The following is a 12,000-nucleotide window of genomic DNA, read 5'->3' as shown; positions in this document are numbered from 1 at the left end:
ATTCTAAATTAATATATGATAATTAAATCACTTTTATTGTGCCTATATTTTATTCATGTAAGTAATGTTACCCTCTAAGATGCTTTGCTTTTATAGTTAAACCATAAACAGTATTGAGTAAGGAAATTTCTTACATTTCATAGCATGTATCTAAAGAAGAATGATGTCCACAAAATAAAATATTTTTAGAGACTGAGACAGAACTGTGTTTGAACGTCTCCTGTGGAGGTGCGGGTCAGCAGTGGACTGCCACTGGCACGGGGCTCTGGGTGCTGCAGACGGGTATAACATAAGCCCTCTTGGAGAAGTCACCATTAACACCACCACAGAGCTGCCAGAACTTACACAGGACTGAGAAATAGACTCTTGGAGGGCACAAACAGAAGCTTGTCTACTAGGACCCAGGAGAAAGGAGCAGTGACCACACAAGAGACTGACCCAGATTTGCATGTGAGTGTCCAGGAGTGTCTAGCAGAGGCATGGCTTGGTGGTAGCCTGCTGCAGGGCTGGGGGCACTGAGTGTAGCAGTACATGCATGGGATCTTTTGAAGGAGGTTATCATTATCTTCATTACCTCCACCATAGTTTGGCCACAGGTAAATAGCAGGGAGGGAACACAGCTCCAGCCATCAACAGAAAATTGGATTAAAGATTTATTGAGCATAGCCCTGCCCATAAGAACAAGATCCAATTTTCCCCACAGTCAGTCTCTCCCATCAGGAAGCTTCCATAACCCTCTTATCCTTCTCCATCAGATAGACTGAAAACCACAATCACAGAAAACTAACCATTCTAATCCCATAGACCACAGCCTTGTCTTACTCAATGAAACTATGAGCCATGTCCTGTAGGGCCACCCAAGACAGAGAGGTCATGGTGGAGAGTTCTGACAAAATGTGATCCACTGGAGAAGAGAATGGCAAACCCCTTCAGTATTCTTGCCTTGAGAACCCCATGAACAGTATGAAAAGGTGAAAAGATAGGACACTGAAAGATGAACTCCCCAGGTCAGTAGGTGCCCAATATGCTACTGGAGAGAAGTAGAGAAATAACTCCAGAAAGAATGAAGAGACAGAGCCAAAGCAAAAACAACACCCAGTTGTGGATGTGACTGGTGATAGAAGCAAGGTCCAATGCCGTAAAGAGCAATATTGCATAAGAACCTGGAATGTTAGGTCCATGAGTCAAGGCAAATTGGAAGTGGTCAAACAGGAGATGGCAAGAGTGAACATCGACATTTTAGGAATCAGCAAACTAAAATGGACTGGAATGGGTGAATTTATCTCAGATGACCATTATATCTGCTATTGTGGGCAAGAATCCCTCAGAAGGAAACGAGTCAACAAAAGAGTCCGAAATGCAGTTCTTGGATGCAGTCTCAAAAAGGACAGAATGATCTCTGTTTCCAAGGCAAACCATTCAATATCACAGTAATCCAAGTCCATGCCCCGACCAGTAATGCTGAAGAAGCTGAAGTTGAATGGTTCTATGAAGACCTACAAGACCTTCTAGAATTAATACCCAAAAAAAAGACTTCCTTTTCATTATAGGGGACTGAAATGCAAAACTAGGAAGTCAAAAACACCTGGAGTAACAGGCAAATTTGGCCATGGAGTACAGAATGAACCAGGACAAAGTAATAGAGTTTTGCCAAGAGAACTCACTGGTCATAGCAAACAACCTCTTCCAACAAGACAAGAGAAGACTCTACACATATACATCACCAGATGGTTAACACTGAAATCAGATTGAATATATTCTTTGCAGCCAAAGATGGAGAAGCTCTATACAGTCAACAAAAACAAGACTGGGAGCTGGCTGTGGCTCAGATCATGAACTCCTTACTGCCAAATTCAGACTGAAACTGAAGAAAGTAGGGGAAATCACTAGACCATTCAGGTATGATTTAAATCAAATCCCTTATGATTATACAGTGGAAGTGAGAAATAGATTTAAGGGACTAGATCTGATAGACAGAGTGCCTGATGAACTATCAACAGAGGTTGATGACACTGTACAGGAGACAGGGATCAAGACCATCCACAAGAAAAAGAAATGCAAAACAGCAAAATGGTTGTCTGAGGAGGCCTTACAAATAGCTTTGAAAAGAAGGGAAGTGAAAAACAAAGGAGAAAAGGAAAGATATACCCATTTGAATGCAGAGTTTCAAAGAACAGCAAGGAGAGATAAGAAAGCCTTCCTCAGAGATCAGTGCAAAGAAATAGAGGAAAACAATAGAATGGGAAAGACTAGAGATCTCTTCAAGAAAATTAGAAATACCAAGGGAACATTTCATGCAAAGATGGGCTCGAGAAAGGACAGAAATGGTACGAATCTAACCGAAGCCAACGATATTAAGAAAAGATCATAAGAATACACAGAAGAACTGTACAAAAGATCTTCACGACCCAGACAATCATGATGCTGTAATCACTCAACTAGAGCCAGACATCCTGGAGTGTGAAGTCAAGTGGGCCTTAGGAAATATCACTATGAACAAAGCTAGTGGAGGTGATAGAACTCCAGTTGAGCTATTTCAAATCCTAAAATATGATGCTGTGAAAATGCTGCACTAAATATGCCAGCAAATTTGGAAAATGCAGCAGTAGCCACAGGATTGGAAAATATCAGTTTTAATTCCAATCTCAAAGAAAGGCAATGCCAAAGAATGCTCAAACTACCACACAATTGCATTCATCTCACACGCTAGTAAAGTAATGCTCAAAATTCTCTAAGCCAGGCTTCAACAATATGTGAACCATAATCTTCCAGATTTTCAAGCTGGTTTTAGAAAAGGCAGAGGAAGCAGAGATCAAATTACCAACATCCACTGGATAATGGAAAAAGCAAGAGAGTTCCAGAAAAACACCTACTTCTATTTTATTGACTATGCCAAAGCCTTTGACTGTGTGGATCACAATAAACTGCGGAAAATTCTTAAAAAGATGGGAATATCAGACCACCTGACCTGCCTCTTGAGAAACCTGTATGCAGGTCAAGAAGCAATAGTTAGAACTCAACATGGAACAACAGACTGGCTCCAAATAGGGAAAGGAGTACGTCAAGGCTGTATATTTTCACCCTGCTTATTTACCTTCTATGCAGAAAACATCATTAGACATGCTGGGCTGAATGAACCACAAGCTAGAATCAAGATTGCCAGGACAAATATCCATAATGTCAGATATGCAGATGACACCACCCTCACGGCAGAAAGTGAAGAAGAACTAAAGAGCCTCTTGATGACAGTGAAAAAGGAGAGTGAAAAAGCTGGCTTAAAGCTCAATGTTCAGAAAACTAAGATCATAGCATCTGGTCCCATCACTTCATGGCAAATAGATGGGGAAGCATTGACAGACTTTATTTTGGGGGGCTGCAAAGTCACTGTAGATGGTGACTGCATCCATGAAATTAAAAGATGCTTACTCCTTGGAAGGAAAGTTATGACCAACCTAGACAGCATATTCAAAAGCAGAGACATTACTTTGCCAACAAAGGTCCGTCTAGTCAAGGCTATGGTTTTCCCAGTAGTCGTGTATGGATGTGATAGTTGGACTGTAAAGAAAGCTGATTGCCGAAGAATTGATGCTTTTGAACTATGGTGTTGGAGAAGACTCTTGAGAGTCCCTTGGACTGCAAGGTGATCCAACCAGTCCATCCTAAAGGAGATCAGTCCTGAGTGTTCATTGGAAGGACTGATGTTGAAGCTGAAACTTCAATACTTTGGCCACCTGATGTGAAGAGCTTACACACTGGAAAAGACCCTGATGCTGGGAAAGACTGAAGGCAGGAGGAGAAGGTGACGACAGAGGATGAGATGGTTGGATGGTATCACCAACTCAGTGGACATGAGTTTGAATAAACTCCAGGAGTTGGTGATGGACTGGGAGGCCTGGCGTGCTGCAGTCCATGGGGTGGCAAAGAGTCAGACAGGACTAAGTGACTAAAGTGAACTGATTGTCGTAATTTATAAATATTCTCTAAAAAACAGTATTAATTGGATAGATTTTTAACAATCATTATTTGTAAACTTGAGTTAACCAGATTAAAAAAACAAATAATAAGAAAGTAGCCAATTTCTAGAGAAGTTAACTTAAAAAAAAAGCTACTAGGTTGGCCTCTATTTTGTCATTAAAGCCCTTAAAGAAAATTCTTTCAAAACATAGACTATGGGTCACTATCAAGTTTTTGATTTTGTGATTATTATTTGTCTATAAAGTGTTTTAAAATACATGCATACAAAAAAAGTAGGGTTCTTATTATAAAAACTAAAATGGTTGTTTCAGAATTCTTTTTGTTTTTTTTTGGTTTGCTTTCTTCTTACTACATCATATAATAGTTAAGACTTTTTTGTCAGTGATAATGGACAAAAGTTTTGGTTCTCGATATTTTATGTTACAAGAGCAGGACTGCATATTCTAAGCAGGATATGCAAATCACTGAAACAAAGAAGGATTAGCAGGAAGTTGTTCCTTTTTGTATTCTTTAAATTATTTCCTCTTTCTTATTCTGAATTCTGAATACTTTTGTCACAGAATATCAGTTGATTCCAAAAAAGAAGCACACTACTAAGGACACTTCTTGTCACTCATTTGAAACTTTGAATTGTTAAATAATTAGATGATAAATTTATTCAGTGTATTAAAGTAATGGTTAAATAGGATGACCTGAAGCAAAAATCCCAGACTGTACCATTTTACTACCCCTACTAACGAACTGAGAGTGGATTGAAGTGACTTAGCACAGCACATCTGGACACCTATGTATCTAGGCACAAGACTTGCAAAGATCATATGAGTAATCATTTGTAGTCCCACCTCTGCCGTTGCTGCTGCTGCTAAGTTGATTCAGTTGTGTCCGACTCTGTGCGACCCCATAGACGGCAGCCCACCAGGCTCCCCTGTCCCTGGGATTCTCCAGGCAAGAACACTGGAGTGGATTGCCATTTCCTTCTCCAATGCATGAAAGTGAAAAGTGAAAGTGAAGTCGCTCAGTCGTGTCTGACTCTTCACAACCCCATGGACTGCAGCCTACCAGGCTCCTCCATCCATGGGATTTTCCAGGCAAGAGTACTGGAGTGGGGTGCCATCGCCTTCTCCAGTTACTCACTAACTAAACATGCCTTAGTAGAACAACAGGAAGTGCCAACCAAGTATACTCTCTCCTCTACTTATCCCTTTTCCTTGGCTTTGCATTGCCTAATTTAGGCAGAGCCAACTTCCTGGGCTTGTAACCTATGCAGTCGTACAAAGTACAGTACTTAGAACAATCCTATACTTGGTTTAATATTCTGTTGTCACTAACTTGAAATTCTTAATAAAAATTTTTTTGGGGAAAAGAACTGTGAATTTTCATCTTGCATTTTTATTTCAATGACTCCCACAAATTATGTATGCGGCTGGCCCAGCAATTTGGAAAAAGATCAGAATTCTCCAGCTGTATCTCAGCAGAATCTGGTACCCACCAATTTCCCTTAAAAGTCAAATATCAGGTCCTTCCCAATCTTGACTCTTGTCTTTTTCCAATTCTTCAACTAAGACAAGACCCTCAGTACCTCACAGATCAATTTTCTCTGCCTAGATTTCTTGATTCCTGTTCCACCTTCCCCATCATTATCTGCATCCTTCAGATCTCATCTCAATTGCCTTTACTATATAGACCTATATAATGTTTTTTTCCCTCAAAACACATATTGCAATGATAACTATGCTATGTGCTTCTTTGCAGACTAAAAATCCATGAAGACACAAGCCATGTGTATCTGGCTTACCAGTGTAAACCCAGTGCTGAGCAACGTGCCTTGTCTCCTCTAGATAGTCCATAAAGAATTCCTGAATAAATAACTGACAATAAAAGGACAGTAGAGAAGACACCAAAATCCAAATTTAAGCTCCTTCTCTCACACTCACCATTTTAAGTGGAAAAATCCCAGCACAAGGAATTCAAAGCTTCCCAACCACTAGAATTCTCCTGAAGTATCACCAGGGGGAAAAAAAAAATCTGTAAATTATCATGTTTAATATTATAGACACCAGACTCAACCAAGGCACTAACCAGAAAGTTGCTGAATTTTATCTTGTGTATTCGTTAATTCTCTAATGACAGACTCTCTGTACTCCCCACAAATTAATACAGCCACCATGCCAAATAATACATTTACAAAAATAAAAATTATCCACCTTCCACCAGTACGCAGCTCTGATACACAGAAGATAGATTTTTGTCACAATACAGAAATAATAATGTAGGTAATGGGCTAGAACTTGATCAAAGACAACAGTTGCCAGAGTTAAGAGGATGAATTAATGAGCATGTTTAGATGCCATTGATAATTATAAATGATTACAAAGAGGAGCTTTCAATCATTACCTTACATCACTACTTTCCCTTTGAGATGTTAATTTAAATGGAAGCCACACAGTCTCTATGGCAAGGTCTCTCTGGTTAATGTTCTAGCTGCTTGTTCTGGCAAAGCCCAGACCAATTGTCCATAGGTTGAAGTATGTTACTCATGCAAGCGTGCTCAGTCGCTCAGTCATGGCCGACTTGTTGTGACCTCCCTGGACTGTAGCCGCCAGTCTCCTCAGTCTGTGGGATTTCCCAGGCAAGAATACCGGAGTGGTTTGCCATTTCCTATTCCAGGAGATCTTCTCAACCCGGGGATCAAACCCAAGTCTACACCATTGGCAGGTGGCTTCTTTACCACTGAGCCACTGGGGAAGTCCATGTTACTCAGGTTTTGAATTTAAATTTTACTGATATGGAAGGACAAGAGATGAAGGGCTAGTTATGATTGTCTGTAAATAAACACTTGTATTGTTTTTTAAATTTTCCACTGAAAGCTTTGAAATATACATTTTGCTACAATATATCATATGATCTCATGTTTTTAATTAGAAGATTATTTTAGATTAGGCTTCCCTGGTGGGAAGACGGTTCAGACAGTCAAGAATTTACCTACAGTATGGGAGACCTGGGTTTGATCCCCTGCAGAAGGGACTGCCAACCCACTTCAGTATTCTTGCCTGGAGAATCCCATGTACAGAGGAGCTTGGCCACCTACAGTCCATGGGGTTGGAAAGCTTTAAAATATACACTTTGCTATAGCATCTCATATAATCTCATGTAATTAGATTATTTTAGACTGTTGCTGTGGCTGATATAGGAAGGAAAAGATGAAACAAAGATGAGAAAAAACTTTCTCTAATTACCTCATGTCTAATAGCTCTGTGTCAAAAGATATCACTTAAAGTGTAGCAAATCAAGCAATAAAAAATTTTAGCATATGTAATATTAGTATTAGAAAAACACTGAGAAAGATCACAACATTGAATGTAATTGGGTGGTAGATCAAAGTAGATGAGAAAGATCATCACACTAATTTTATCTTTGCTTCTATTAGGAAAGAAATATTGTCAAAAGAAATAAAAGTCTAAGAATATTAAATAAAATAACCACTAGAACAAAAATTAAAACTTCTATAAATATCATAAGTACATAAAGCAAATTACTTTGTGAAAGACTTTCTTTAAAAATCATTGTTAAAAGTTATATTTCTTTTTTTATGTGTTAATTTAATTCTCCTGTACATTTCTGTCCACATGAGCCAACAAAAGCCAAGAATGCATACTTTACAATATTTACCTGTTTTGAGATATTCAAGTCAATTTCAGATGGCAAAAGTAGAATTCAGTCACTAATGACATGTTTAAAAATATATATATTTTAAAAAATGTTTTTACAAGATAAAAAATAATCTTCCACAAGATCATTCTTGCAGATCTTGCAGATCACTGAAATTTTAACTCTTTAGATAATTTCACTTCAGTTTTTGGTTTCAAAATCTAGAGACAATTGAAAGGAAAAAGCATTGGCAGAATTTCTATTTTTAAGTCTCTCTTTTTTGTTTCAACTATTTGTTACACTGTTTAAAGATGTTAAGGATGAAGGTGCTCTTTGACTGATGGCCTTTAGATGATCAAAAAGTTTATTTCGGGATGGAAATTCACTGTGGCAGGTTGTACAGCTGATAAGCACATCACTCATTGTCTGTGGTTCAGCAGGTACTCTGACAGACTTTTTAGTATCTTTGGCTTTCTTTCCTTTGGGTTTAGAAACCCTTTTAGCCTCAGTTTTTGGGTCATCGCACAGTTCCACAGTCTCTGTGACCCCAACATTTTCTTGGAGACTATCTTCCAATTCTCTGGCATTGTTTTCATTTAGGTTGGTATCTTCCGGGTCAAGCTTTACTCCTTCTCCAGTTCCATTTTCATGGAAATTATCATCACAGTTCTGTGCTGGTTTCTGTTTCTTTTTCTTCTGTTTTTTAGAAAGCTTTTGTTTTGGCGCCTCCTCCATTTCTTCCTAGGAATTGACATTCAGACTGTTTTCACCAGTTTGAGGTCCTGAAAAATTTGCTTCCTCCTCCTCCAGCTGTTGTTTTAACAAGGCAGCCATTTCCCGATGCTTCTTTGATTTTTCATGATTCCTCAGAGCCTTTTCAGTCTTGAAAGACTTATCACACGCCGGGCAGTAAAGGCCATCATAAAGTTCTGTGTCCTCGGCCTCGTCTCTGTCTTTACCATCCTATCCGTCTCTGAGCTCCAGTTCTTCCGCTTCATCTTCACCCAATCCATCTCCAAACTGCTTTTCATACTGCGCCTCCATCTCCCTGAGCTCCTTCCCAAAGTCAGCCACTGCCATCCAGCTCTGCTGTCTGTACTGCTCTGCCAGCTTGGCCTGTTTTAGCTTCTGCTGCCACCTCATTGCCTCCGCTTTCCTTGCCTTCTCTGCATTTTGTTCTTCCACAAGCTTTCAATGAGCCTGCACTCTTCTATCCTTTTTATGGATGAAAGCGACCTGCTGACGGACAAGTTCATTCTCCTTCCTCCCCTTTCCTCGCTTTTCCTCACTTTTTCGTTTGTTTTCTTTTTCCGTGGCTCATTCCTCCCAGCCGTTTGAAGCCTGCTGTGTATCATATTCTTCTTTCCAAGCAAAGTTCTGAGTGCAGAAACTCTGCCGGTAAGCATAGAATGGTGGACTACCATATCATAGTCACTCTGGGAGTCTCCAAAAGTTGGGAAATCTTCCATGTCCTCTTCTAAAGCAGATTCTAGTTCTTCCTTTGCAGTCATTTCAAAGTCATTACGGTGCACCGTGTAAAAGCCCTTTTCATCATCGCCGTAACCAGGGTAGCAGGTCACAGTGAAATAGTGAAGCAAGTCTAAGCTGTCATCTTGATATTCTGCATCACGTCCACCTTTCACCAGAGCTTCTCAATGATTATTGCACCACGCTCTTTCCTGAGGGTCGCTCAACACATTATACGCCACTTGGATTAGTTTAAATTGTTCAGCTGCTTCTGCGGCATTATCCAGATTTTTTTTTTTAATTTTATTTTATTTTTAAACTTTACATAATTGTATTAGTTTTGCCAAATATCAAAATGAATCCATCACAGGTATACATGTGCTCCCCATCCTGAACCCTCCTCCCTCCTCCCTCCCCATACCATCCCTCTGGGTCGTCCCAGTGCACTAGCCCCAAGCATCCAGTATCGTGCATTGAACCTGGACTGGCATCTCGTCCAGATTTTTATCCGGGTGCCCTTTCTGGGCCAGCTTCCGATAGGCCTTCTTGAGCTCCTCCTCGCTGGCGTGGCGCTGCACCCCTAGCGCTTCGTCGTGACAATTCATCGCCCGACAGAGCAGGGGGCTCCGGCCGGGGCGGGGCTGGGCTAAAGTGGTGGCAGCGGCCCTAGTGGTTGTCTCCTGCGGCGGGAGCCCGGCGCCCACACTGGGCCAGCCAGTGAGTGCAGCGGCGGCGCGGGCTATTTCTTTAATAATTTAATAAGAACAAAGAGAAAATATATTATATCAATAAAAATAAGAATGAAGAGAAAAACTATATATCAATAAATATAACTCTATTAAGAAAATTCCTATAGGAGTGAAAGGGAAAATCCTAACTATATTTAATGTAAAAATACACCTAAAGCAAAATGGTTTTAGAAGACTGAAAATTGAAATATAGGCATAGGTATATTAGGCAATGGGGCTTCCTAGGTGGCTCAGTGGTAAAGAAGCCTCCTGCCACTACAGGAGACGAAGTAAACATGGGTTCAATCCCTGGGTGAGGAACATTCCCTGAGTAGGAAATGTCAACCCACTCCAGTCTTCTTGCCTGGAAAATTCCATGGACTGAGGAGGCTGGTGGGCTGTAGTCCATGGAGTCACCAAAGAATTGGACATGACTGAGCAACTGAGCACACACATATTAGGCAATGCAAGAACATGGAAATCAAAAGTCACAAGCATATATAAAAACAAATGCAGTTTAGTCCCAGAAGACTTGAATAGAACTTTAGACTATAACAAGTACAATTCTCAATAAAGATATAAGCAACTGCTGCAACATGTATAAAATTATGGAAATTGTGGAACATACAAGGAGAAACATACAAAAACAAACCAGTAATAGGATATTCTACTTTACTTCTCTTGACTTTTGAAAGATTGAGTAGAAAAAATAAGCTATACGTAGAAAAACTAAATAGTAACATTAATAAGGCAAACTGTAATTTATACCAAACTCTTATTCTGAAAATAGAGAATATATCTTCTTTTCAAGAGCCCATGGAATATTCATGAAAACAGATTATATAGTAAGTCACAAAGGAAATTAATTTCAATAAATCCTCAAAAGTAGAAATTGCCTAAGAAATATTCCCTGATCATGAGACAATACAGTGAGACACCCATGGAAAAATTCATAAAGCTAAAAGATACTTAAGTTTGAAGGTTTAAAAAATTAAGTTCTCTTGAACAACTTTTGGGTCAAAGGACTTACAAATCAAAATTACAAAACTTACAAAGAATAGCAATAATGAAAAACCACATCTCATAAAACTACAAGAGAAAGATAAAGCAGCGCTCAGAGGGAAATTGGAATAATTAGAATAAAAGCCAAAAAACAAACCAAAGGAAGACAAAAAAAAAAAAAAATGGATAAAGGTAAAAGTAAATATATGAGTTAGAACAAAGCTTTTCACCATTGAATATGATATTAGTTGTCAGCACGTCCTAAATGAATTTTATTATGTCCAAGAAGATACGTGGGCTTCCCAGATGGTGCATTTGGTAAAGAATCCATCTGCCAGTGCAGGAGTTGGAAGAGAGGGTTCAGTTCCTGGGTTGGGAAGATCCCCTGGAGGAGGAAATGGCAATCCACTCCAGTATTCTTGTCTGGGAAATCCCATGGACAGAGGAGCCTGGCGGGCTACAGTCCATGAGGTCACAAAGAGTCAGACACAACTCAGCAAGAAGATATATTGAGATACGTTCCCTGTGTATTCACTTTGATGAGAGTTTTTATCATGAATAAATGTTGCATTTTGTGAAATGTTTTTTTCTGCATCTATTAAGATGCTCATGTAATTATTATCCTTCCTTTTGCTAATATGGTATTTCACATCGATGGATTTGTCAGTATTGAACCATCTTTGTGTCCCTGGAATAAAACCAGCTTGCTCATGGTGTATGATCCTTTTTATATATTGTTAAATTCACTTTTCTGTTATTAAGGATTTTTACGTATATAGTCATCATAGAAATTAGCCTGTAATTTTATTTTATTGTAGTGTCTTTGTCCGGTTTTGGTATCAGGGTGGCCTAGTAAAATAAACTTGGGAGTTTCTGTCCTCTTCAATTTTTTGGAATAGTTTGAGAAAGATAGGCATTAGTCCTTCTTTATATGTTTTATAAAATTCCCCTGTGTAGTCATCCAGTCCTGGACTTTTGTTTGCTGGGAGTTTTTAAATTACAAATGCAGTTTCACCACTGGTGATTGGTTTGTTCAAATTATCTATTTTTCTTGACTCAATCTTGACATGCTGTATGTTTCTAGAAATTTGTCCATTTCTTTTAGGTTATCCAAGTAATTGGCGTCTGACTCATGGTAGTATTTTACGATTTTTTTTTTTTTTTTTATCTCTATGGTATC

The 12,000-nt window shown here is 39.2% G+C and overlaps 1 protein-coding gene and 1 pseudogene across 6 annotated transcripts in view; one reads left to right on the top strand and one right to left on the bottom strand.

The window, feature by feature from the left end:
- PIK3C2G (phosphatidylinositol-4-phosphate 3-kinase catalytic subunit type 2 gamma) overlaps nt 1-12,000 on the top strand; it is a 644,646-nt gene that overhangs the window by 589,859 nt on the left and 42,787 nt on the right. The gene's annotated exons all lie outside the window — the stretch shown is intronic.
- On the bottom strand, nt 7,825-9,780 carry LOC109558296 (dnaJ homolog subfamily C member 21-like; annotated as a pseudogene).

This window comes from Bos indicus, chromosome 5 (assembly GCF_029378745.1).
Source record: "Bos indicus isolate NIAB-ARS_2022 breed Sahiwal x Tharparkar chromosome 5, NIAB-ARS_B.indTharparkar_mat_pri_1.0, whole genome shotgun sequence".
NCBI lineage: Eukaryota > Metazoa > Chordata > Mammalia > Artiodactyla > Bovidae > Bos > Bos indicus.
Note: the sequence above shows the minus strand (reverse complement) of the source record. Positions and strands in the feature narration are given on the sequence as shown.